General features: G+C 38.9%; 1 protein-coding gene across 16 annotated transcripts in view; it reads left to right on the forward strand.

Annotated features, from left to right (window-relative positions):
* The window catches only part of TENM3 (teneurin transmembrane protein 3), a 1,396,736-nt gene that overhangs the window by 1,128,647 nt on the left and 245,518 nt on the right, over window positions 1-22,571 (forward strand). The window contains exon 1 of one of the 16 annotated variants that reach the window (XM_033060187.1): window positions 21,288-21,393. The exons of 13 other annotated variants lie outside the window; for them this stretch is intronic. The gene's annotated coding sequence lies outside the window, so the exon portion shown is untranslated. Of the gene's footprint in view, window positions 1-21,287; window positions 21,394-21,794; window positions 21,977-22,571 lie in introns of those variants that run through there. 2 more of the 16 variants (XM_033060183.1, XM_033060186.1) reach the window with 2 other exon arrangements.

Below are 22,571 nucleotides of genomic sequence, written 5' to 3' on the forward strand. Positions count from 1 at the left end.
GTGCGTTTTCCAAGGCCCAGGCAGTGTGTGCAGAGCCCTCTGATGGATCTGTGTGTTCCACAGTAACTCTGCAGCTGTGCCACTTTGGGTGCAGAAGTCTGCTTGCATTAGCCAGGAGCTTCACCCAGACTAATAGACCTTGTCAAGAGGTACAGCACAGTGCTAACATGCTTTGATGTTTTGCAGCTCAGAGGTACTTGCATACTTGCCAGGGTCAGGTATTTCAGCATCTGTATGAAGACATCCATCCTTAGATGTGTATAGTTTGAAAGATGTTTATATAATAAATGGAAGGGAGGCACGTCCCCATTTTGCAAAACAGTAGCACATTAAAAGTAACTAAGTTTTTTTGTTAAGCGCATTGGTTGTTAAACCTGGTCTGGTTTTGAAAGCAAAGAGTAATCAAGAAATTCAAGAATCAAGATATGAGTTTCAGATTCTTATTATATTTTCATTACCACAGTTATTGCACTTTGGTTATATAGTAATTATTGTTAATGTCCCACTGATTTTGCTGAGAAATGAGATTTGTTTTCCTTATAGGAATTTAATAAAACTCAGGCTCTTAATACTCAGATAGAACGAAAAACACCCTTACCCTTTTTATCATGTGATATAACATTATTAAATTAGCACTCATGTAACTAGTGACTATATTTTTTCAGTCATTAAAATCATTACAAGGGAATAATGCATTGTGAAAAAGAATTATAAAACAATCTGGAGCCTTTCAACTAATTTCTTTGATGTCATTTCATTCAATTTAAACCAGTTTGACAGTGTCCAAATTAACAAGTTACTCTTTTCTGTTCAGCACCTGCTGGTGGCAACCCGTAAATCAGCATCTCATCCAGAACCGTGAAAGGCCTCATTAAATCTAATTTTGTGTGAGTTAACAGATCTCCAAATTAACCCTTCTTTAAAAATAAAATATAGTAAGATAGTAAAGGTCAGCCTTTTTGTACAACAAAGTTTGCTGACCACAGATATTTTCAAGCCTGATGGCACATTTGACTGCATGGTTGTCTCATCATTTTGGCAGTGATCTGTTTGATGCCAGTGAGGAATGCTAAGACTGTATCTGTCTGAAATGTGTTAACATGTACATTTTATATTTTTTTAAAGTAGGAAGTGACAAACGAAAAAGTCTTTTTTTTCCTCAAGAGTAGTAAATCATTGATGTCAAATGACTGTTGCTAACAATTTGTGCAGAGAATTGCTCATCTCTCCACTCACTTGCCAGCTCTTTGAAATGCTGTACAATCTTGCATTATGCATTTGATTTATTGTGTTATGATTCTGTTTATTTCCCTAATAGAAAAATACAAATAAATATAGTTTGACACAATAGTTATAGAAGGGCTACATAAGAAAGCCATGCATTTCTTGAACACAAACTGTTAGCAGTTTAAGGAAGCAAAAAATAAGCCCATATATGCTGCTTAACCTAATAACATTCAGGTGTGTCTGAAGATGAAGGAAAAATTTATTTTAAGGATATTACTTTTTGAGTATAGAAACTAATGTGCTTACAACAGAAATCACAAATATAATTCACCTACATTATACATAAAAGACAAATGACAAACATTTCCAAAATTGCAAATAGGAATGTCTATAAATAAAAACACTTCAGTAATATCAAATAAAGGTAGTAGAAAAAAAGACAATGAACTATTAAGAAGAAAAATGAATATGCTAAGAACACAAATAGCATTTTAGTAGGAACATTATTACAACAATATCTATACTTCATAGTTTCTGTGTGTCTTATAGGGAACTACAATCTGATTATAAAATATGTAAAGTAACACAAAGTGCAGAGTGCCAGTATTTGTAGTAAGGTGCATGACAATTTATTTATGACACTGGTTAAAATTACTGTTTCACTGAACAAACTTCATTTTTTCTTGTCATTTTTATTTTAAGTTTGCACAATTTAAATAACATATAAAATGTTTCCAATGCAAGAGTGCATTGAATGGCCAAGCTGGGTTTTTCCACCTTTTTGTCACTACCTAATAGAACATGTTAGCATTAGTTGAAGTATTTAGGGCTGGTTCTGAAATCATGCTCAGTGTTGACCTTGATCAAGTATCTATGACATAAAACACATGGGGACAATATGACTCTCTAAGAACCTGCTTATAATATCCAATTGGAAGAAAAAAAACGTTATTATCATAGAGACTAAATGTTCTGTATGGCTTATGCTGACAATACTAAAATGATTCAAACATTAAAAAAATAGATAACAAAATATTGATGCAGAAAATTCTTTATTAAACATATACTAATGGCTAAAAAAAAGAAGAAAAAATCACAATTAGTGTTGTCTTAGGTGAGTGAACAGATTAGTGTATGATTCTTACACAGATGAAAATGAAAACCAGGAAATATTCTCTGTATGAAAAACTGTAATGTAAAATCTCTCGGTAAATTAAAATCACACTCTACAAGCTCAAAATAATATCAAATCCAAAACTGAAATTATTCTTTCAAGTGCACGTTGAAAACTGCCTTAGGAAACAAAAACCCTCTTAAACAAACCAGTTTAAGAGGATGTGTATTGGAAAACAGCTGAAGGAAAGCATAATTTGATGATAATTAGTATGTATCAGCTAAGAAATTCAGAACACTGAAAAAGCAGAAGGAAAAATTAGGGAGAAAGCCATTCAAAGTTTGGTGGCTTTTTTGCATTTTTTTTCTTTTCTTTCTTTAATGGGGCAGATGTTTGGATTCTTGTTGTAGCTGTTGAAATGAAACTGAATGAATCCAAATAATGTTAACCAAATCTGGACAAAACCAGAATTCCCCAGAGTGAGGCAGAAAATGCTGAGGTTTTCAATAAATATTTATCTTCTATAGTTAGATGGAGGAAGAGGTGGCAAAGAGACTGTTAGACCATATTATAAAATATTTACTTTTTCCATGGAAATATTAAATTGCAGCTATTAGTACTGGATGTTTTCAAGTGCTCTAGACAGATAACTTCATTCAGGAGTACAAAAATATGTAGCAAAACAATAGGTAGACATAAAGCAGATGAGTTAAGACTGCAAACATTGATGCCAGTTTATATTAAAGTTCCATTAAGAATATTAAAAGAGCTGTCTCAAAGGCTCTTGCAGTTGTTAATGTTGACTTCTATGCAGTTGTCTAACACAGGCAAACTTTTAAAGAAATTAAGTAAGACAGTGCTGTTCCCTATGCTTTATAAATACTATTTATAATTTTACAAGACTGACTTTTTTTCTGGCCAGATAAGTGACTAAATGATGTTGAAATCATTCCTGTAAATTTTAACGTTAACATTTTACATTCAGTGGCATTTTAGCATCAAGACTAATTGACGACTGAAATAATTTTTGTGGTTTTATGAAAGATTTCCAAATGCCAGAAATTTTAATTATTACCTTTTTTCCTAAAATGAAGTTAAACCAGAAATGTAACTAGTGGTAGCTCTGTGGCCAATGTTTTCTGTTCTTGCACTGGGATCTTTGAGTCTGGCTTCCATTTGTAGCATACAAGACCATGAACCTACCAAGGTTTACATGTTACAATTGAATTTTTTATTTAAAACTCTTCACGAAGAAAGATACTAGGAAACTTTTTCTGTAATGTCTTTCATTTCCAGCAGCTGTCTGTAGGCTGTTCTTTTATAGCCATAGTTAGAATAATTGATATGGAACTTTTTGAGGTGGTAAGGAATGTGATACTTCAGACCATCTGCAAAATGGTGGCCTTACAGTAAAAATGAAATGAATAAAAGAAGCACCAGGTACTCACTATATTAATCTTTTTCTCTCTCTCTATGATCTTTCTTTTACCTGTAATAGAGCTCTAACCTTTAAATGTTCTCTGCGCTGAGCAATTTTTCATGATCCAGCTGTCTCGTGATTGTTTTAGTTCAGTTTAATATATCTTTTGATTCACTGCTGGGTTTTGGTTTTTTGGAGTTATTTATGGAATTTAACTCCTTTGCCAGATAAGGGTTAATAAATCATAATTTGAATAATTACCTAATTATTCCAGTTGAATAAATAAGACCTCTTTAGAAAAAATTCTCAAGGCTACAGGTTTTTTTCAACTATTAGCTATTTGATGATACTTTTCCATGCCCTTTCTCTCAATAAAATATAAATACAAAAAAATCTCTGATTCAAAGGATTTTTAAAAAAAAGTGAATTGCATATTGATATTTTCTTGATCTGTGGATGCAACCATTTTCCCCCCAGAGTATCCAATCCAATATCCATATGCATTGACAGGGGATGATCTCCTCCCACTTGACTCCAAACAAAAGCAGGGGCCATTTCTTTTGCAGACTTAGCACTTAATTGCACAGACACAGAGGTTGTCAGTTCACTGGATGATCCAGGAGTGATGGTCGATGGCAGTGTAGGCTGTGCTGGTGCTGCCTTGATCCTGAGTCTTGCTATGTGCTGCCTGTTACTTCTTTGTACTGGGACAGGCTTTCATCCAAATTCTTAATGATCTAGCTGAGGCCATTGAGCCAGCAGAGTATTATTCCCTGATCCTCTCCCCACCCCCTCTGCCCCCAAATTCTTTGGATAGTTTCCCAAAGATTTAGTGGCTTGAACTTGCTCCCTGCAGAGTCAGACAAACAGCACAGTTGACAAAACACAGGAGGCAGGTTTTGGAGATGGACGTAACTGCAGCAGCACTAAATATTTTAATGTCAACTTTAATGGAACTGTATCCTAACCCTGAAAGAAATTATTTTACATCACCAGCCAGCTGAACCAACTCATCCTGCAGCTGTATAGACTGATCAAACAAAAGAGATGGGAGGGAGGCAGGCAGGCCTGGGACCTCCCCTTTTGGCAGCTTTAGACTGGCATATCTGTAACACAAAAATGCTTAAGGTTTGCTGAACACTTGGAAGTGTGTGATTTAGTTTTACATAATCTAATTTGTTCTTGCAGGTACTTTCTCATTGCAGTTTGTATTTACATGACAAAATTAGTTGTGAAGCAGAGAAAGGAGGAAATTAATTCAAAACCAATTTTTAAAAGTGCAAATAGGACTTTCCATAAATAATGAACCAGTCAAAATATAAATGTAAATTTCTTTTGGATCCTGATAGTGTCCGCAAGGCTCCTCTACTCCCTCTTCCAGTACACCAAGCTAATTGTACATTGGTACCTTCTTATTTGACCTCCCTTTCCTAGGGAAATGCACAAGCCATAACAAGAATTCACTGTCTATTCACTTATTTGTTCCACCTTTATTTTCCCAGCCTTCAGAAACTGGGTCTCAAGTTAGAGAGAATCATTTTGGTCTGGTGCTTGGATCAAGCAGGAAAGAGTCATTAAACAGGAGGGAGCAGGGCTATTAGGTCTGATGCTAGTTTTTCCTGCCTCTTTCCTTTACTAATTCTCTTTTGTGTCTGTTTGACCATGTTCAGCCATTTCAGGACGACACCTTTCTGCCCACAAGCTTTCTTAGCACAGCTGATGTCCAGGTAGGCTCCCAGCTGAGTGGGCTTGCTGTCAAACAGTCCAGATATTCCCACATGTGTGAGTAATGCATGGGACTTCACAACCTTTGTTCATTGAAATGTGCCAGAGTTGATCTGCTTTGGGTAAATCTGATGGTGTCAGAAGAGATCTGAGGAAAAGCAGCTCATTCTGTTACCTTGTTTTTTCTGGGTGCAGTTACGATTTTCAAGCCATGGGAAGAGTGGCTGACTTCAGCCTAGTCTAGCTCACAGGCCTTGTCTGGTATAAAGTACCTTTCTGACCAGCTTATACAGAAAGGAACCTTTTATTAGGCATGGTGAAGAACAAAAAATCGCTGGAAATTATGGTCTTAACTTCCTATCCAGAAAGATTTTAATATTTAGCTTTTAATAGTTAAGTTTGTAGCTTTCCAGTATACTTCTTCCCTGTCCTGTTAGTCATCCCATATACACCAATGAATTATGAGTCTGCTGTGTAATCTAAAAGCAGCCATAGGATTTGTGAGATTATTAAGTTTCCTTCACTGTTCATCACAAGTTTGAGTAAGGAGGGAGCATATGGTGGTAATTGTACTTTCAGGTATCTGAAGTTTCAGCCTCAGGTTTAGAAATTATTGGTCAATATTACATTAAAATAAGAAGGTCACTTTACAACTGAGAACAAATAGTGTATCAAATTAAAAATAAACTTGTTCTACTGTAAGCTCTGTTCAAACAATTCTACTGGGGGCTTTGTGAAGCTTGCTGGGATGTGCACCAAGTCCTGTACCTAAAAGAAATAGTCACTCTCTGGAGAAAAAATAACTAATGAAGAAATATTGTAAAAATTATTTCTTCTCTGCTAGTTGTATCAAGCCACAATAATTGCCTGTATTTCACCAGAGACACCATTCTTGGCTTTTCCCTAGGTTTTGACACCATGACAGGTTTATAGTTAGAAAATTCAATGCTCTGTATTTTTGAGAATTAAATGTTTTCATTTATCTTGTCTGTAATTCAAAATTAATGAAAACAAAATCAGTAACTTCAAAATTAGTAATACAAAATATGATTCAGTGAGTGATAAATTTCTGTCACCAGTCTACAACAAAGTAACAAATTCATTAGTACACTGCTGCAAATATAACCTCTCCTCTTAGTTTTTAAATTTAAATATTATTTCTTTATACATTTCATTTTCCGCAAAAGTGTTATAGTGATGTACAATCATTATTTATACCACTGTTAATATCACTGGTGTAAGGGTTTCACACTGGTAAGGCCCTGCCAGTTGGTTTAGGCACCAGGCTTTGGGTGAACATGGATTCACCTTTTCTTCTCACAGAGCATTTAGGAAGGAATCGTGAAATCTGAGCTCATCCTCTGGGTTAGGCAGTCAGCTCCTGCAGCACATCCAACATAACAGCATCATCTTCTGTTTTCTCTGCATCCCATATTCACCTAGCTCTTCCTGTGGCCTGAGCCACCATACCCACAGAAGTGTTTCTGCCCTTCTGCTGTGAGCTTATATGGCTCAATCATTCACATTTTTTTCATGTGAAAGAACTTTTCTGCTAGTATTGAATTGCATCAAGAGATTTCCCATGACAGAATGGCATGATGTAATTCACCGAGGGAAGGAATGGCAACAGTCTCAAAGCAAGCAGAGTTCCAGTTTTTCTTGGTTATGGAAGGATACTCCTGGGTTCTGAAATAAATACATATTTTTCTGTGTGTATATATATATATACATTTAGGTGTCTATTTGTAGCTAAATGAAACATAGGGAAGTAGTGTTTGCAGTTAACATTTAGCTGTGAGCTTTCTCAGTACTGTGAAGTAAGAATTCTTTTCAAATGCTGTGCACCTGTACATGCTTCTAAATAGTAGAGCTGAGATAATTTATGCTGCCTGTCAGTTACCTGTTTTTATCAGTTTATCATGCTTTGTCATTACCTCACTCTATATGGTCTTTTTTTCCCCTGTTTCCCATATTATTCACAGGAAATGTAGGCTTAACCCATTAAAGAAGAATATTGTTACTCTTTTTGCATAGAGAGAGACAAAATGGACATTCACATTATTACAGTTCATATACGCCATTAAAATTAAACTTTTCACTGGCAATTTAGCACAACACAAGGAAAAAGGTGTAGGTGAATCTGAGACATCCTGTAAGTTTATCTGCATGTAGGCTACTGGTTCACAACTAGATTTCTTTTGCTTTACTTTGCAGTTCCAGCCACAAATACAGTAGCTTTGTGATGTTTTTTAAAAAACCCCAAACCCTCCCATATCAGTTCTTATTTCTCAGATCACTTTAGCACCACATGAATGTGTAAAAGAAGTATGTAGTTAAACAAATGACTGAACTTTTTTTTTTTTTTTTTTTTATGTATGGTATTTTGTTTGGCAAAATACTTAAAGCAGAAATGGTAATTTGTGGATGAGAAACAATGATTCAGGATGCAGAGCTGTGTCTGAAGCAGACATTATTTGAAATAATTTTCATCAAGGGAGATCCCAATCCCACCTCTTAGCTTTTTTTTTTTTTTTTTTTTTTGACATTTCCTGAATATCCCCTGAAACAGCTTGGACCCACTGACTCTGTTTTTTTCACCATGCACCCTCATGAAGAGAGTCCTTCCATCCTCCCACTAAACTCTTTTTAGGTATTGGGAGACCTTTATTAGGTCCCTGTGAGTCTTCTCTTCCCTATATTGCCCAAATTCTATCTTCAAACTTCTCTTCGTGTGGCAAGTTCTCCAATATTTAAATCATCCTGGTGGATCTTCACCAGACTTTCTACAGTTTTTTCTGGAGGGACCAAATTTTTGATATTTGTCTAAAATCATGATCATAAAAATAGTTGAAGAGAACGAGGTATATGAATTTGTAAAAACTGTAATTTTAGTGCTGCACTCTGTGTGTTCTCATATACGTGGTTTAAACTTGTGTTTTATGTAGTCTTTGTATAAGAGATTGCATTAATTTTTTCTAAAGACATCTATGTATGTCCATTCTTTCTCTTTTGTACTTTATAAAGCAGGAGTATTAGAGTCTGGAGGAGTGGAACATATAGATGTTCCTTTTTTTTTTTTAAACTAAATTAAAGGGAAAAAATATTCATTTGCTCTTTTATGTTTCCCATAGTGCAAAACTGGTATTATATCAAGTGTTGAACAGTGAGTGGCGGCTTTAAATAATCAACTGCATAATTGAACGTATTTTGAGGCATGAACACAGCATCCTTGGGGTTGTGTACTGGAGTTGAACTGTGAACTGAATTCCAAAAGTAATGTAAAAGATGTTTTTCAAGAAAATCCAACTATCTAAATTGTGTGATTGTATTAAGACAATGACTGACAGCATTTGTATTTTTTAATATATCCTAAACTCTGATGTTCTCTGACTCACATTAACCTCTTTCACAAGTATCACAAATCTTCAGAGGATCTCCTCTACCTGTGTAATTTACTCTTTGTCAAACACACAAAGAATATCTCTGTAATACTTTCTCTTAGGGGAGGAAAGAAAATCTCTGTCATGGATGGCCCTGGCAGTTTGACTGTCCATATGAGACAGATGAGAAAATCCATGTTTCAACACTTATAACCATAGTTAAACTGACTCTTAGTTAAATTTTTAGCTCCCTTTTAAAAATAAAATCAGCAAAATTCCTGGGCAGCAAAATATTGTTGCTCTTATTTCTTTCTTGTTATTGTGCCAGGCTTCACTTTGTAGCATATCCTACTTCAGTTATAGTTCTAGCTCTCCCCAAACTCTTTTCCATATTTCTTCGTTTTCAAGGCAGATCTTTGCTTCTGAGTACTTAATTTTTAACTTTTGTGTTCTTACATGATGTTAGAAATATTTCTGTATGATTATCAATGGTGCAGATAGACATATTTTATCTGTCTTCATACCTGTGAGCTTATTTTTGTCCTTTTTGCTATACAAGAACACATCTATCTTTGCCTTAAAATGTATTTATTTTAACAATATGTTATCCATTGTTCATCCATCGTTTTGAATCTCACTGTTGGCATTACAGAGTAGAATTTGACAGCTGGGTAAGTCCTATTTAAGAACGTATTTTGCTAAGAACTACTTCCTGCAAAGAAAAACAGAAAACATATAAGTCCCATTAAAACTGAAAAAGAACAACACTAGCTTTATTGAATTTCCTTTCCAATACACAATAAAAACCTAATAAAAGTCACTTGGGATTGCACCCATAGCTTCATTCCAGACTGCTGCATTATTCTTTGCATTTCTGCTGCATTAGGAGGAAATGTGTGTTTAGATTATGACTGGTTTTGGGAGCAGAGTAAGGTGTAGAGTCTCTCCCACTATGAGGTTAACTGCCTTCTTCAGTCTGACCTGTGTAGGGTCCAGCCTTTAATCTCAGCCCTACTCACACCACTTGGTTACAGTATCACCAGACCAATTATAACAACATCCAGGCTTATCAGAAGTCTTGGCAGAGCTATTCACTTACCCTCCATGTTTCAGTAGCTTAAATTTGAGAGCTCTGCAAACAACCTCATTGCTGCTGCTGCTATTACTGGAGCTGGGCGGTGGACCAATGTAATTTTAGTGTCTGATGCTGTCATTCTGACATCTTTCAGGACCAGGCATTGCATTATCAAGAAATTTAATCTGTCTGAAGTATCGTAATAGAATGGTTGTGTAGTACACTATGCTTCTTAGAAAAGAAAAATAAAAATTGTTGCTAGAAGAGACTTAGGGCAAAGACTCCTTAAAATTGTTAACTCTGAAAGGACAGATTATTGAAAGCCATTGCACAGTGCCAAACTCTTGTATTGAAAAGTTTTGGCTGAAATGCTGGGATATATAGATAATATGGTCTCAGATATTTTGCCAGGGAAACTGCAGTCAAAAATGTAGGAAATTGTCCAAGATTAGGCGTCAGACATGCTGCATTCATTACCAGCAGCTGTGCGTATATTGAAGTGTTTCTTTATACCACAGAGCCCAAACCACTGTGGCCTGTCACTGTCATTTTTATAGCAATTTGCTGACTTTTTAAGAAACAGGGAAACATTTAGCTAAAACAGAAGTTGAAATGACTGATAGAAGATAATTTAAGGGAATTTTAATGGCTACTGAGCGTGTACCTTAGAAATATGCTGAAAGGCACATATATTTAAGACTTTATGTAATAAAACTCACTAAGAAAACAAAATTGTGCTAATAGTAGTTGAATGTTTATTGTAAGTCGCAGATGCATACCTTAAGAGATCCCTTAAAAAGCCAGAAAGGTGAATGTGATATAACATTGGTATTATTATTCATAGCATTAGAATTTACAGTTATTGACATTTTCTTTTAAGATAAATTCAAATATGCATCCATTAGGGGGAGTTACACATTCATCACTAAGTGCTTCAGATTTTCAGACACTGTTTTGTATGATAGATTTTCTTGGATGGTTTTGTTAACTTTTAAAATACTCTATTCCTACCACTATCCCTTCTTCCTCTGTGGTGGGACATGTTCTTAATTTGTTTAATCAGCATGCAAAAATTTGCAGCAAAGCAGAAGGTCCAACTTTATCAATTTCCAAATGCTTCGGGGAAAAAAAATGCTATTACAATAGTGAAAATATCTCTATTAATTGGAGAATTTTCCAGAATGAAATATAGATGATAGGGTTTAGAAAACTTGAAGCAAAATTCTCTCTCTCAAGCAGTTTTTCCTTTGCCCATTTTTTCTTTTTCTTCCATCTGTGAAACAGCTTCTGCCTCAGGGTAGTTCAGGAAATCTATCAGTGTCGGGTGTGTTTACTTTGGTACAGGAGGGTTTTAAACAGCAATGTGACCCTTGTGCTGGATGTTAGTTTGAGTGTTCACAAAAAAAAGGCAAAGAATACTGATGGACTTCAGTTGATAAATTCTTGTGCCAGGCTTTAGAGTATAATAGTTTTAGATGAGGTATCGAAATCATGTGGTTACATGGCTAAGCACTCTCCATCTAGCTGTCCTGTGTAATGTGGATAGCAACAAATCCCTTTCCTTTATACCGAGAACTGAAAACCACAGCCAGCTGAATTTTTTCTGGAAGAAGTCCACTTTGCATTTCCCCTACAATCACAGCAAGTGCCACTGTGCCCTTGGAGTATTTTTTCCAGTGCCTGTGGTCCATCTGCAGGAAGCACTGGCTCCTGGGAAATTTCAGAAGAATTTCTGGGAGGCCGCTTAAGTAGAAAAAAGGGATTTCCAACACCAAGATTCCAGCATATCACATTTGAAGACAGGGCCTGTCTCAAAATGAGTTCCAGTAACAGTGCTCTGCTCTTAAGTACAGAGCTCTACAGGAGACTTCCTGTATCACCCCCACAAAGTTATCGCCAAGGTAGGTGGACAAGATGGGGAAGGGCAATTCAAGGGAGGGGTGAACCAATGGAAGCAATTCCTGAAGTTCATTTTTCAACAATCACTGCCTTTGCCTGGATAAATGACTGATTTGTGTATGTATATATCACCCCTGTTGTAGAAAAATAGTATTTGGGTCACTGGGTGATGGACACAGAGATGTGAGAACAACACACCTATGGAAAGTGAATTGAGACATTAAATGTGGACTAGATCAGTGTTTCAACTCTCAGGAAGCACAAGCATCCCCAGCAAAATGGAAGGGAGGGAGAGTAATCCCAAAGTAAGGGAACATCCAGATTCTTGAGAAAAGGCTGATCATGCTTCTTGCAGTATAACAGATGGGAGGGAGAAGCAAAGGCGAGTTGAGCACATGTGGGGAAATACTTCAAGAAACACTGCTGTAGAAAGAGACATGGACACTGAGACACTGGTTATGCTACATCTGCCCAGTTACCAATACGAAGGATAGGTTTCATAAATTCAATTATCTTCAGGACTTCTGCAATAAAAGTTGCATTTTTACTGAATATTGTCCTTATCTTTGAATCCTTTTCTAGCAGACTGGATTCTGACCTTCTCAGATTTTTGGCCTCAAAATTGATTCAGTCACACTGGCATTATCATTGCTAAATGCAGCTCCAGTCTTCCATGTAGTTTTTCATTTAGGGTTACACTTTGCATGCTTTGCTCTTAAGTCAGCATATGATGGGTGGGGAAGGGAGGTGGAGGGGGTGTCTTTCCTGTGACTTACACTGATTCATCAGGACTCTAAAAACCTGTCATGCCATTAGCTTTTGTATGCCTTCTGCATATACACACTTCTTGATTTTCTTGGAGAAATACTTTTTAGACTGAATATTCTACCACTCATTCGTGTTTTAAGGGCTCTTGTATGACAGAATTCAGCTGGACTTTGAGTTCCTTCTCTTGGCAGATAACACCAAAGCTTGCAAATCTGGCAGTGCTTGTGGGAAGGTCTTTAGTGAAATGCAGTTAGCTAAATCATTTAGCTGATGGAATTAGGAAATGATAGTGATAAAGTTGGCTGCTGTGAAAATAGTAACTGACTGACAGAGCCAAACTGTGATTCCTGAAGCTGTTGAACACACATGGATCCATGGCTGTCTGACATCTATGCAGAAGCATGCCAAGCAAATAAATAGATTATGAGGAAGAAAGTGGGAAGAAAGACTTGAGAGTATTGCATGTGATAATTTCTATGTAATATACTGTGTTCTGGAAACTTGTGCAATGGTTAGACTTGCTTGAAGAACGTCATGCCCAAGTGACTCTTGCAAGACCTCTGGTACAGCCTCATGCTCTGTGTCTGAGCACAAAATATAAAGTAAAAAGTATTTTCTTCTCCGTTTTTGCATGTTAAGTAAATGATAACTTAAAATTCTTAAAAGTGTCTACACCCTGTTTCTGAATTTGCAACACTTGCTGATATAGGGAAAAATCATTTCACTAGCAGTTTGGCATGTGCTTGGCAAATATTAGATATGTTGGGTCAAATGTAGAAAATGATCACCTTCTCTCTACGTCAATCAATATCCAACAAATCACCTCAAGGTCTGCCATAAATGCAATTCTAGATGCCCTGCAGCACTTAGTCTTGTGCCTAACAACCCACCTATCACCAGGCATTTATTCTCTGCCAGAATGTTCAGCACAGGAAGGTTAACGTACATAGATCTAAGTGGACTCAAAGTGCATATAAGCCCTGTTCTTATGCCTTATAAAAAGCCCCTTTTTTATTCCTCCAAGGGAATGTAATTAAGGTGTCTACTTAACAGCAGCCCGAAGTAGTTTTCTTATGTATATAAAACCAATTTAATATTTTGAAACTATTGATTTTATTTTGCATATATGATTTGTATAACCATTTTGTATACAGATCACTTGCAGGGGTATGGCTCACACCAGGTGTCAGAGGAGTGTGAAATAATTTTTATGCCACCTTTCCAAGGCAATAAATGTCATATAAGCACATAGAAGTGCAGATAGAGTACTTTTGGATTAACATTCTCAAACTGTATGTAAGAAATCTGTTTGACAGACTTACTCAAAGGATGACACTTTTTTCTGATCTTGCCAAAGCAGCAACTGTGTAAAAAGAAAATTTGCTCTGGTGGTTGGGTTTTTTCCCCAAAGAGTTATGATGTGAAGGGAGCGAGAAGAAACTGTAATTATGAGAAAATAAATGGTTACTTTCTACTGAGCAAAAAAGAAATTTCTAAACGGCATAATTTTAGAAATTGCTAAATGACATAGCAAGTTTTTTGTCATCTCTCCCATAATAAAAAGACAAAATAGAAGATGGACAGCAGCAGCTGAACCCACACTCCCAGCCACATACTTTGTGTCACGATCAGTATAATGCTTATTCCAAGAAATATGTGAAATATTTTTTTTTTGTGAGAATCACACGGATATTCATTTTGTATGTGTGTGTGTGCCACTGCTTTTAAAATATCTTTTTTAAAGATATCATTTCAAAGAAGTACCCTGAACCTTTTCTTTTCCTTTTTTTCCCTTTTTTTAATATGAACAGAATACAAGTTAAATTTTCTTTAAGTTTAAAATTCTAGATTGATTATTAAGAATAAAGTGTTTTTTCTTAAAACTTATTCTCTCATGCTGATAGGATTGCCCTGCTAGTGGTCTTTACCAGTTCTGAGAGATTCACAATACGGTAGTTTGTTCACAAAAGCCAATTCTTTTTGGCAGACCTCTATGCAAAACTATTTTACTCAAAATGAATTGTTTCAAACAGCCTTTACATACCTTGTTTGTTTAAGAGATGTCCTGTTTCTCATGAGTTTACATACCAAATTGATCTCTTTTTTTCTTCCAGTTACATTTTTATGTCATTTTCATTTACAGTAAATATCTTCCTCTTTTACTTTCTGAAAAAAGTGTAATTTTTAAATTTAAAAAATAATCCAGTAATAGAGAGGGATTTAGAGCTGTGGACCCAAGTATTAAATGTAAATCAAAACTTACAGTAAATTCACGAATATAAGCTGCACTGAGTATAAGCCGCATCTCTGGGTGTTGGCAAATATTTCGGTTTTTGTCCATAAATAAGCCGCACCCGAATATAAGCCGCTCTGTCGTTCGCAGCGAGGACCCGCGTGCAATTAGTAACAGAACCGCAGGAGGGCGGGGTTTACTGGCTGAGCTAAGGCTGTGCAGGCTCGGCCTGCTAGGGGCTGCTGATGGGGCCAGGTGGCCCAGCCCGGTGCTGCCGCTCGGGGCCGGCCGCCGCTGCCGCTGGGCTCGGTCACCCCGGGTCGGCGCTGCCCCGCGGTGGCAGGCAGGGATGGAGCTTCCCCCGCTCCTACGGCAGCGGCGGCGGGCGGGGACGGAGCTCTCCCGCGCCCGTGGCGCCAGCGGCGGGCACGGACAAAGCACCCCGCCTCCTCCCTGAGCCGCAGCAATGGCTGCGCGGGGCTCCCATCGGCTCCCTGAGACGCAGCAATGGCGGCGCCCCCCCCCCCGTCGGCTCCCCGAGCCGTGGCAATGGCGGCGCAGGGCCCCTGTCGGCTCCCCGAGCTGCGGCAATGGCAGCGCGCCCCCCCCTCCTCCCCGGGCCGTGGCAATGGCGGCGCAGGGCCCCCGTCGGCTCCCCAGGCCGCGGCAATGGCGGCGCGCCCCCCCACCCGTCCTCCCCTGGGCTGCGGCAGAGGAGGGAAGAAGAGAGCTCTCCCGCCTCTCTCCCCACCCCCCGTGCTGCCTGCAGGGAGCCAGGGCAACACAGTAACACTGTAACAATCATGGAATGCCGGCTTTTACTGGCAGGTGCTTGGCTCGGCGCCCTGGCTGGCGCATCTGGGGTTGTAAATGTCAGAAAATTATTCACATATTAGCCGCCCCCGACTATTAGCCGCACTTCCGGGTTTCCACCAAAATTTTTGTCAAATTGCTGCGGCTTGTATTCGTGAAATTACTGTAGTCAGTTGGAAGCTGCTCATTATGAAGATTAGACACTCAGTCTCCAGTTCAGAGCATCAGCTGTGGAAGCAACGGCTTCTTTGCCTTCTTTTACAGATGAGAGCAGTGAGTTGCAGCTGCTGATAGAGCTTACTGAGAAAAATGGGAAAACAGTACGATAAATTGAGGAAGGAAGGGATGCAACTCTGTGGTTTAGGATGTTTCAGGGTCTTGATAATGTGTTGAAGTGAATCTCACAAATACAAATAGGCTTCAGATTTGTAGAGAGTTCCGTTTAAAGAGAGATGTAAGGTTCAGATTACAGTTGGATTTTTCTTTCTTTAGTGAAGGGTTTAAAATTTTTCCTAAACCACTACTGCCTTTTCCTCAAGAATTACGTAAAATTACATGAAAACATTAGAGCATAATTTTTTTTTATCGCTTCATCTGATTACTTATTCATATAGCAGTTCTTCTGAAGCAAATAGAATTAACTTTTTTTTTGGGGGGGGGGGGGGGTTGGGGGGGTGATATTTCTTTCAAAGGGCTTTGTCTAATCCCCCAGAAATTCCATGAAAATATCCTTCTCCTCCTCCTCACTTAGCCATACTATAAGATAAGGAAAGCATGTGTGCCTTATGTTTCCAAGAACTGTGTTAGTCATTCAAAGCATATGTGCCCTTTTTCTCTGCTAGCTGGCTGGTGTACTGTAGATATTTGAACACTCAGATAAAAAAAAATTCCTAAGAACTCTATAAGTACCATGAAAAGCATCATGATTAATATTTATGTTTTTCATGTTTCAGATTTTGGAGATCGAGGTGTTCCATCTGTAAATTTGTGTTTTCCCATACCTTTAGACCAATTAGCGTAGAGTAGGATGATTCTAATCAGGGAAGTGTACTGTTAGGGAGCAAAAATCCCCTAAGTGCTGATAAAGACAAATATTGTGCATTTTATACTTGGCCTTGCACTGCATTGAGTTTGCTGGGAAATTTGACAGGAACAGAGGAACATTATTTACTTCAATATATGAAAATATACAGCACTCAAAAATCACAGTACAAATGTACACTGGGTAGTTTTGTGTTGCTTCTTAGGAAAAAACCCCACATGTTACCAACTTACATGCAAGAAATGTGTCATAATTTAATCCTTTTTTGAAAGGACTGTATTTCTTGTATAACACTTGCCCTACCCCAGTTACATCTACTTGCTTAAAATTTCCACTTGTATTTTTAGGGAAATACTGATCTGAAATGGCAAAATTATTCATGTAGTCTTGGAAGGGGTTATAAAAGTTAGAGTTACGATTTATCTATGTAAATGAAAAGAAAAAAAGTTCATTGTTTTCAGATTTGAACATAAAAAGGAAAAAAAGTTTATTGTTTTCAGATTTGAACACTGAATCTGTGAGCTCATTATGGTCTTAGTCTGTTCTAATTTAAATCAGTATCATTGCTGCATGAAAAATGGCTCATCTTAATCCTCACTTGTGAGAAAAAAATTGTCAATGTAGCATACTATTTAAATGCTTAAGGACTACAAGATGTTCTCCATTAAATACATTTGGGCACATGTGCTTTCTCATGGGAACACATTATACTGCTAATCCTGTTGATATCAGATAGTATTCGTAAGACTAATTTCTAGACATGAATTTTCCCCTTTTTTAAAAAATATATTTCCAGCCAGAACTGGAAAGCTGTATTTCAACTATTTTGCTCAATCAAGTCTGTTTTGCAAAACAGACATGAGAATATATGTTGCTGTTATAAATTATGCCTTATCTGACACTTAGGCAATGTTTAAATTTCATAAAGTCATACCCTGTCTTTTTCTAGTGTTGTAAGAAAAACAGGTTTCCAAAGTGATATACTGATGCTGTGCAATTTCAGCTTCTAGGAGGATACTCAATTTTTACTTCTTTGTAATGCAGACAACCCTATCTCTTTAAAGTACACCTAACATGTCTGTAGAAGTGGTTATAACACTAATTAAGTATTTATGATAGGATGTCTTAACAAGGCACTTAGGCTACTACTATTCAAATAGGTGAATGAGTATTTGGCTAAAAAGGTGTTTGTTCCCTTGTAATAAAAGTCACTGATCATCATGAATGTTGATAAATGGCTGAAATTATTATTTTGATGAGGAGAAGAAAGGCTTAGTGATTAGAGTAGGCCCTAGAAGACTGGGGCATCATGTTTTCCCTCCCCCATGGTACTACTTTTGTGGTAGTGACAAATCACCTTTGTGCTTTCATTTGCCATGTGAAAAACAGGCACAGAAATGTTTTCTACTTTGACACAATGGCCCTCAGAGAAGGTAACAATAAGGACTGAAGTGTCGTGTGCTGCAAGGAGCACGGCTGCTTGTACCTGGGCCACTCTGGTCTAATGACTTCCCAGTCACCTCCAGTGGAACCTCTTAAGTCTGTTCCAGGCATCAGCTATGAGTGATGGAATGTGTCAGTTCTCTGTGATAATACCTATCTTTGTCAGACAGTGTATATGTTTGTTACTGCCTTTAAATTACTGATTATCTGACCAAATTCAAATGCAAATATCAAAATGAATCATTGTGACTGAGCTGCAATAGGCCTCCTTCCTCAGACGAATGCAAACCAGCCAGTTTAAAAGCTGAAACACAGCCCTTCCTCCATTAACTAACCACATCCACAATTCTCCTGTTTTCATGCACTCTGGAAAAATATGAACTATGCAACATGCTAAGAAGGCCATAAAATTTGAGCTCTTCTGGATCAGGGAAGAGGAATCAGTTCCAAAAGCCTTGAGTTCCCACAAAGAACATCCTGTTGGCAGTTCCTCACTCTTTTATACCAGCAAGGCCCCCAGCTCACTTGTTTTCACTGATCTAAATTGTGGCAATATGAGAGAGAGAGAGACTGTGTGAAAGAGAAATTCTTTCACATATGTCAAGGCCAGCTGTGAGGTACCTTTCAGGTCTTTGAAAAAAAAGGTAAGTTTTTAGGTGACCCGGCTGGTGACCTGAAAAGGCCACCAGGGCTTGAGTTCAGCAGGGGATGAATGTTTGTTGCCCATGAAATGCAGCTTCCATAAAGAAAAGTGGCTACCATAGTGATAAATGTACCTGCAGATAGCTGCATGGATTAGCATGGCTCTAATTTATTCTCCATTAAGAAAAAGGACTATAATGAGTTATTAATAAAGACTAAAGATGAGTTCAAATTCAATGGTTAATCTCTGCATAATTTACTGCAATAATCCTTTTGATCAAATAACTATTTTGAAGTGCTTCTCCCTTTTTGTATGAATTAAACACATATGGCATTTTTCCCCCCAGCCCCTCCAGCTCCCCTCCAAGGCTTTGTTTGATCTTTCCTTCTACTGTTTGGCCATGAGCTATGTCGGCATGAAGTATGATATCTGTGCTGGAGTTTGCTTCAACCCCCATTTGTCTTCTCCATAGAAATATTTTCCTAAGCAAACATTTATGTTTGAGATGTCTTTAGTGTTGCACCTAATAGATTTCATAAATCATTTGTGCTGGCATTAATGGGACAGTGGAATCTCAGCACAGGGGGCATCATAGCAAAGGAAAATTCCATTGCAGTTGGCTGAAAATGGAGAAAGTGGATGCACTGCAGAGACATCCAGGTCCTATTTTTTGGTAGGGTGCAGTCTTCATTTACTAAATGTAGAGTGATATATATTTGTAGAAAAAAAGGCACAGAACTTGTGGATAGTTTTCTTTCGAAAATAGGGATTATCTAAATATGTGTTTTCTTCCACAGTATCTGACTCTTGGAAGACCCAAAATCCTGCTTCCTTCACAGGTCTATGGCAGTCTTCTGTAGAGGGAGTGTAATTACAGGTGCTCTCTGAGAGCAGAAATTCAAATGTGCTCTGAAGCTCTGCACGAGCTGACTCCAAGCATCCAGTTCCCCTTCCTCCTCCTTTTAAGATCTGAAAGGATTTATTCCTGAAGTAATTAACTATTTAGTAGGTAATGGCAGAAAGTGCTTATTCCATAGGTACTCCAAGCAGTTTGGAAAATCATATTTGTGTGATCTAATACCCCATTTATTGCAACTAGACTCCTTGGAAGAGATGCTGAGAATATGAATGTTGCTGTGGAATTGCTAGAAACTTGCTTCTTTAAACTGACTATATTAGTTCATGATTTCATCTCCTGGCTTTTTCTTGGCTGGTCTTGTAGCTATCACAGATAGGAGTCTGTCCAGAATTCGAACTGCAAAAAGCCTCCCATTTTTATCAAATTTCCATTTTTATCCCAAACCTGAGTGGAGTTTGTGAAAGCTGGCTACATTCAAGTTTCTCCCTTGAGCTAAGTCAAAGCACACATAGTCTGTTGCAATTCTGATTGCAATTCTGACTTGAAGAGCTTCAGGTCAAGATGTGGTATTAGTGCTAATTACCTTGGAATTGTTTCAGGATTTTTCCCCATTGTCAGCCATGACTGCCCTCATCTGGACCTGCCTACTTAGACCATTATTGTCCCCCATTTCACAGAATTCTACTATTTCAATCTGTATAGTCATTGTTTCTATAGGAATTGTGTGAGCTTTTTGGATAGTATTAAATTTCTTATGAATAATACATCTGAAATACTTGGTTTTATTGCAGCTTTCTACATAACAGTGTTGAAAACATATTCTGGAATGGTATTATTTTTCCTGGAAGTATTGTATAATCATTAACAATGTCTTGATCTGATATTTGGCAAAATGTGGCTTCTGGGCAGCTTCTGTGATAACTTGGCCTGTGTCAGCAATGGATCTTGTAATAGGGTGAGAGAGAGTTAAGTTAGTTGTTATTAGCAAGGGTCCAAGGTGAAAAGAAAACCATAATAGAAATTTTGTAGAAATTCCTACATATCACTGAATTTTCTAAGCCAGCTCAGAAGGGTCTTTGTGTAGTGATGTTAAGAATGAAGCTGGAGATACCATTCCCATGGTCATTTCGAAAGAATTCCATGTTCCAAAAGGGGCAAATTAAAAAAACTAAAAAAGAAAAAGAAAAAAATAAATAATATTTTAAATCTGGTTCTTTTACTAAAGGCAGAGGCACTAACTTCAATTTGATTACCAGTCGAAAATAGACTTTTGAATTTTGAATGAGTACGTATATCTGCACATTCTATAAACATCTAGTTCTTCCTGCGTTCTACAGTATTTCAGAAATTAATGGTGAGTCCTGTGAATGCTGTATTTTTTTATCTATTATTTGATAGCTTTATCTGACAGCCATGATGCATCCAGTCAGACCGAGCTGGGACTCCGATGGCTTCATTAGCAAAGGACTCGATCAGATTGCCGAGTGTTTTGAAGTAAGCAGAGTGTATTATATTCATGCCTCTACAGACACGAAGAAAAACTGTCTCCTACGGTGGTAAATGGAGGGGGAGGTGTTTCTGTTTCAATTAAAGCCCAGGTGGTGCCTGCTGCGGGGGCCGGTGTCACATCTGCGCGCTCACAGCGGCGCTCTGCTCCCGGCCCGGTCCGTCTGCAATCCGCGCTCCTGCTCGGGCCGCACGGAGCCCGGAGGGAGCCGCTCTCCCTCAGTGCCTCCGGCACGGAACACGCAGGTACTGCACGCTAATACACCAACCACCCCGCGCGGCACAGAGTTTATTCTGTGTCTCGGGAAATCCCCGCTTGGCGGTGGATGCCCGCAGCCCCGCGCTGCCCGTGAGCCGTACGAAGAGCGCCGCGGCAGCGGCTCCCCGCTCTCCGGGAAGGCTCCGTCTGCGCTGCCCCAGAGCTCCGGGCCGTACGCGCTCCCGGCCGCCCAAGGGTGAGGCGGGGCCGAGCCCGACCGCCGCCGCCGCCGCGGGCAGTGTGGGGCCGGGCCGGCGGCGAGCGGCGCTGGGGGCAGACGGGGCCGGGCCGGCGGCGAGCGGCGCTGGGGGCAGACGGGGCGGGCTGAGGTGGGCGCGGGGCGGGCCGCGGGCGGGGCCGGGCCGAGGGCGGGGCCGGTGCCGCCGCCTCACTGCGCGGCTCGGGCAGCGCTGCGAGGAGCCGCGGGCGGCCCGTACTGCCCGCCCTGCGAGCCGAGGGTGCCTGAGCCGGGAGGGAGCCGCTCGCGTCCTCTGTCTGGCCGTGCTGCTGAAAGAGCCCGACCCGCTGTCTGGCTGAGATGCGGTAGGAGAGATTCGCGAAATCGGAGATGTAAGAAATGAGAAGTTTTTGCATAATTTGCATTAGAGGTATCGCATCTCGCTGCGGAGTGAAGCCTTCGAGCTCCCTCGCCCGACTCTGTTATGCTCGCATAATGGGAAAAGTATAAAGTGCCTCTGATTATCACGCTTCCTAGGGGATGCAATACCTGCTGCGCTGGGGGGGGATGTAAAGGAGGTTGTGCTCGTTCAAAAGTCTAGAAAGAAAAATGTAACTTTACAACAGTGCAAATTATGCAAATAAAAGTATGGGAGAAGAATCAGCCCAGATTCATTTCTAAAGGATTGTAAAATCCTTCATTTAAAGCTTAGTGTAATCTTTGACATTTATGTGGGCACCTGAAAAAAAAAAAGGCAGCCCTAAAGCAAAGCTTTAGTATGGAAGTACAGTGGTGCTGTGAGCAGACACATTTCTGTCTGCTTCTCATTTAAAGTGCCAGCTCTTTCTTTTTTGTATACCTAATACACGATACGCATGGAATATACAGCTGTGTCACAAAGTCGTTCTGAATTCTTAAACCTTAATATAATCAAATTCATTGCCTTAAGATGGTGTAGTTGAAGATTTGATCCTTTTTCACTGAAGT

The sequence above is a fragment of the Catharus ustulatus genome, chromosome 5 (genome assembly GCF_009819885.2).
Source record: "Catharus ustulatus isolate bCatUst1 chromosome 5, bCatUst1.pri.v2, whole genome shotgun sequence".
NCBI classification, from domain to species: domain Eukaryota; kingdom Metazoa; phylum Chordata; class Aves; order Passeriformes; family Turdidae; genus Catharus; species Catharus ustulatus.